The sequence below is a fragment of the Diadema setosum genome, chromosome 7, assembly GCF_964275005.1.
Source record: "Diadema setosum chromosome 7, eeDiaSeto1, whole genome shotgun sequence".
Taxonomy (NCBI): domain Eukaryota; kingdom Metazoa; phylum Echinodermata; class Echinoidea; order Diadematoida; family Diadematidae; genus Diadema; species Diadema setosum.
Genome location: NC_092691.1, coordinates 21,508,120 through 21,514,244, shown reverse-complemented (window position 1 = coordinate 21,514,244; position 6,125 = coordinate 21,508,120).

Genomic DNA, 6,125 nt, shown 5'->3' with positions numbered 1-6,125 from the left:
AGAGGGAACCACAGAGTTCTGTGGAGGGAACACTGGAATGAGTAAAAATCCATTAGTCGAGTAGAAACTTATTAGACCTGGAAAAGTTTTTAAGTACAAGGTTTTTTTGTTGATTCGTGTTTTAGAAGGGTATTGGAGTAAATTTAGCTTGGTTGCCACCTGGGCAACCTCGGACAACTTTTTTTTATAAGCCTAATTAGCATAATTACGTAATTAGCATATATGAAATATGTAATATATTACTAATTTTGATACAGGAAACCAGAAATCATGGGAAATAAATCTTTTTAAGGGTTTTCTATATCGAGGAATCCATTCATAACATTAATTTTCAATTTCAAACTATGTAAGTGTCTTAAATACCGTAATTAGCATAATGAGCGTATTTGCATACGTATAATAGTGAAGTATATGGTAATAATAATACCATTGATATGACCTGAAAATGCTGTTAAGCCCAAGGTTTTGTTGGTGTTGTGGTTGGTTCATTCTTAAGATGGATACTGAAGTTATCTGAACTTGCTCAGTACCATGGCAACCTTGAACAATCATTTTTATTAGTCTCATTACCATATTCAGCTAATTAGCGCAATATGTCATATATTCTTAATTTCACTGTAGAAAGCCCGACAACACACATATAATACGATTTTCAAAGGTTTTTTAAGACTAGGAATTCATCTGTAACACTGGTTCATATTTCCAAACTATGAAATTGGTCTTGAATATCATAATTAGCATAATTACATAATTAGCATATTATGTTTGAACAGTGTACAATAGTCCAGCAAATGGTGTCATATGCCATGTACTGTATATGACCTGGAAAATTTGGTATGTACAAGGTCTTTGTAGACTGGGGTTTTAGATATGTTAGATGGGAACTAACAATGCAGTAAACTAGTTCAGCTTGGTTGCCACTCTTTGAACCCTAGGTAATTATCTTTGATTAGGCTAATTAGCATGATGTTAGCTGATTAGAATATGCAATGAGCATGTTGCTAATTCTAATCCTAGAATCTGAATACTCATAAGATATGACTTTTCGAGGTTTTGAGATTTGTATTCAAGGATAAATAATACTTCGTTGCCACTTTGGCAACGTCAGGCAAATGCAGTTTAGTAGCCAAATAGCATAAAGATCTAATTAGGTTGACAATAGAATACGTTGTTTACGCTTTATAATAAAGAAAGTTTGAAAAAATAATACACTTTCAAAGGTTTTCTATGAACAGGAATCCATTTGTGATGCCAGTTTTTGTGGGCGATGGCTGGATTGGGAGGGCAAGGACATCCCCCTATAAAACGAAATATAGTTTTTCATTGTTGTATGATTAAAATATATATATATATATATATTATTACGATAGGGAGGGAAATACTGGTGGCACAACAACATGTCACACATTCTGACAACAAAACAAATCACCATCACCAATGATATCAGACTTAAAGCAACAAGAACTTTATTCTTCCCTCTCCTCAAGCGGCATCATCCCAGTCTTGATCAATCTTTTCTCCAACGTGGGCCGAACAGGCCACGCCCACTTTGTACAAATACATATTCATGACAATATGAAGGGTTTGTTTGCAAAAACCGATAAGTCCATTTTTGAAGATTTTGAAGTACGATCTCTGTCATAAAGTACAAAATAATACCTTTTAAATGATATATTTGTCACTATATATAAAGGTACATTTTTGAAGTTATAGTCAAAAGAAGCAAAAATTTTCTTATTATTCTCTTTATTTTTCTTGACCTTTAATCGCAAATATCTCCATTTGGCAAATATGGACTTATCGGTTTTTGCGAACAAACTCTTCATATATATATATATATATATATATATATATATTAGTGGGGGGCGCAAGGGATTTTTGGTTCAAATTTTTCCAAAAGCACCAAAATTTGGCACACATGTAGCCCAATCCATACTATTTCGATTTTTGATGGGCGCCAAGAAGGGCGCCCTCTGGGGCGGCCATATTGGCAAAGTCCAATATGGCCGCCATATAGGTTTAAAGGTCACTTGCATTTGAAAACATAAAAGGGTTACACTCATTTAAAAAGTCAGGTTAAGACGTTTTCTGGGTCAAGGAATTCGAATCTGAAGTTGTTTTTATGGTCTGAAGTCAATTTTCCCTTATAAGGTCACCTTAAGGTCATTTAGGGGTCAAGCCATTGTATTCATAACAGTTTATTGAAAAAAATGGCTTGCCCATGGACAATATTCCAGGAATGCCAGCCTTAGTAATAGAATTGCAGTTGTCGACGGCTGAAAACAAGGCGTATTTCTTGTGAAGGGCGCCCTTCGGGGCGGCATATTTGCAAAATCCAATATGGCTGCCACCTACGTTTAAAGGCCAGTATAACAATTAAAAACCTTTAAAGTGTTACAATAATTTGAAAAGTCAGCTTTAGAGGTTTCATGGGTCAAGGAATTCGATTCTGAAGTTGTTTTTATGGTCGGATGTCAACTTTTCCAAATAAGGTCTCCCTAAAGGTTCTTATAAGGTCTCCCTATGGAATATCATAGTTCATGTCACAATCATTCCATTAATCATTTTTACATTACAGGCGCTAAGAGGAAATATCCTCACCGACTGGTCATATTTGCGGAATTCAGTATATTTGCATCTGCTTTAATGACAGCCAAAAGAGCTAGATAGAATTGTGGGTAATGCCCTTTTAAAGAGTTTTCAGGATTTGATTATTGGATTATTATTTTCATCTTCATCTGCAAGGAATGCAATTAAAAACATACATATATGAGAAATAGAATCCTATTGCTACCGAATATATTAAGTTTAGCAATAGGGGGAGGGGCTACTCTCTATATTACCAGCGTCCTTGACGTTGCCACTAAAAAGAGAAGTGTTTTTATTTCTCTGTTGCAGTTCAGGGATCCTCAATCACAATATATATATATTCATATTTCAGATTTAAATTCAATGGAATAATAACTATGAAGATCACTCCTAATCCGGATGAAAAAAGAAAAAAATCTGTCGTGTTTAAGAGAGTTTTTAGTACATCAGGTTGGCATCAATTTGCTATTTTCGAACTTGTGTATCAAAGTTCGATTCTAAAGTCCTTTTTATTGTGCCTCCACAGCTAAATATGCCGTTCAGAGAACATGACGGTCCTGGTGACGCCATGTAGGGAAAAAGCATATTATTTCACAGGTGCCACCAGTGACACCATTAACAGGGTACAGATTAGACATGCTATAGTACAACTTTCATGACACCTTCTAGGGTCTATTAAGATTCTATCCAAAGTGCTTGGACGCAAATTGGTATGATATCACAAGACTTTATAAGTTGGTATCTCGTTGGTCTGAAGACTATAGGTTGCAACTCTACTCTCCGCAACATCTCTACGACGCACGTCTCCTGGAGATGAGACCAATCTCCAGGATTCCCAGGAGAATCGAACATTTTCGATTTTTGAAGAGACTATTTCCGTCTTCCAGCTTGTCTCCGAGACGTTTCTGCGAAGTGTCCATCACTGTGTCCATGTCGTGGGGACTAAATTTGTCTGCAACATCTTCGAGATGTCCCCGCATCTTGTGGAGACCGTAATAACATAATGGCAACGAAAGGGAGAAGTCGCTGAGAAAAGACGTCTCTGATAAGTCCCTGCGACTGCAAAAGCCGTGCCAACATCCCCGTGACTTCCAAGCAAATAAGTTGTCCCTTTGTTTGAAGACGTCTTGGACGTCGCCCTGGAAATTGCATTAGTTGTGACAGCGAAAATAATTTCTTCGAGACGCTGGCATTGCGACAGTGTCTCCTCCCGTCAGATAGGCCCTCAATCCCCTCTCCCCCCCCCCTTAAATTTGCAGCAATATCAAACTACTGACCATGGCTCGTCTGACACCTGCTCTACATTGTGCATTTTCACCTTCATTCATCCATCCATTCATTCATTCATTCATTCATTCATTCATTTCATTATTTTTTTTTTCATATCCATGTTTTCCACCTCCCAATGCATGCCTTGAAACAGCTGCGGTGCAGAAGAATGAAATTTGGTACTGAAGCACTGCGGAGGGTGGCTGATAGTACTAGTAATTGCCATGTACCTGTGCCATCTTTCCTCCAACTCCACTCCCTGAAGTCAGGGATCACATCATGACCCATGCTGTCATGATTCTAGTAGAAACTCACTTGCAGCAGCACTCATCTTCGAAATGTTGATACAGCGCCGCTTGAGCAGATAGGGTAGTTTCTGATGATCTGCTCCCACGTTATGACGAGATGATGCCTACCCTCGTTGACGCTGGCTGCCCCATAAACCTTGTTGCTCATCAGTCCTTGCTGGACATGAGCACGATTATTAAAGTAGTTAATGTGTCAGTGAGCTCTGGTTTGCTGACCCATACTACTTAGGCATTTTGCATGCCACATTAAAGCAAGTCTGAAGTAATGTCGCACCCTGTCAGTGCCTGATGTTGGGCTCTGGAAGAGAGGTATGCTGTACAGGAAAGAGCTGAAAAGGCCTTTATCTTTTCAATACCACGACCCACCCGTAACTCCCTCAGATCAAAGGGATTAAAAAAAGCACACTATACCAAAAATGTGATGTTATGCTCATCCGTGCGATTGTATACTGTTTTCAGAAAATGCTTTCAGAAAACATTATGCCATCCTTTGTAAGGATCTTTGCGGAGATCGCATCTAAGTTGTTGGAAAGCTGAAGGATTGTGAGATCACAGTTCCTGTTGGATATTTCCGTCTCGAATCAGGTGCTCAGGACGAGGTGTCCGTCCCATTTATTCTTGGATATCTGTGCGCTGATAAATGAGGGCAGTTCTTTATTTTTCAATCTTAATTTTCAGGAAGCCGCTATGCTCTTCCAATCATAATTTGAGATTTGAGTGGTGCCATCACCATCTCTTGTCAGAGGACTGCACAGTGTTGCTGCGCAAAAATGTTAAGATTATTTTCTTCAGGATCAGTATCCCATACAACATCAATAGGTGTTCAGTTTCCCTAGTCATTTGCGCTTTCAGTAAAGAAACGGTTTCGTTTGATAAAAAGAGAATAAAAAAAGATAAGAAAAAACCTTCAGCTGAATTGTCTTCACCTACTCTGATACTACCATTAAAGGACTTTAATGATCAAATTTAGTTTACTGCCCCTAGAAAACTGGTCTGACCTGGATTGAGGAACTTGATTCCCTGGAAGCTTCGGCCATTGCTTCCTTCACTGAAGAAGCAGACGCTGTCTTGCCAAGGGAGAGCAGGCATACACCAATTTCAGCAGGAGGAGAACCATATCGCTTGTCAGCTGGAAAGTTATATAATTGACCATGAAAGGTGACGAGGTGGCTCAGTCGGTAGCATATGGCTTGCGGTAAGGGACTTGTGTTCCGGCGCGGGTTCGAATCCCACTTATCTCAAGTCTAGCCACTGAGCAATGGTGTGTGTTGTCATACCGTCCCCTCTAGTAGAGGCACAACACTTTGCACCTCATCACTTGGATATAAAAAGTGGAAGTCCCTTGTGTGAAAGAATCACAAACCCAGACGCATGAAAAGATCCCGAATTGGCATTCCGTTATCGGAAAACTCAAGGTGCATAAACCGGTAAAGTGGTCCACCCCAAGTACACATACAACTGGCCAGTTTTACAAACAGACCATCTAGTTGCATACGGGCTATCCAACTATCTCGTCAGAAGGAAAAATGAAGACAAGATAAGATTAGGTGTGTTTACTACCCTCTTTGCCATTGCACCATGATTCAGCAACTTGGAATAGGATCGATGGTGGCCGTATTTAAACATATGTATATATATATATATATATATATATATATATATACCGCATATATATATATATATACTTAGTATACTGTATATATATATATATATATATATATATATATATATATATGTATATTGAAACAAAGAAAGGGAAAACTGACCAGAAACAAATGATAAATAGCGAAACTTTGAGCAAAGAAAATGAGAAAAGAAAACGAAACCGATGGAAACCCATTTTCTGTGCTCAAAGTTTTCCCTATATATATATATATATATATATATATATATGCATATATATATTATATATATAATTTTTCATTTATTTGTCATAATAATTATTGATATGTAGGGGGA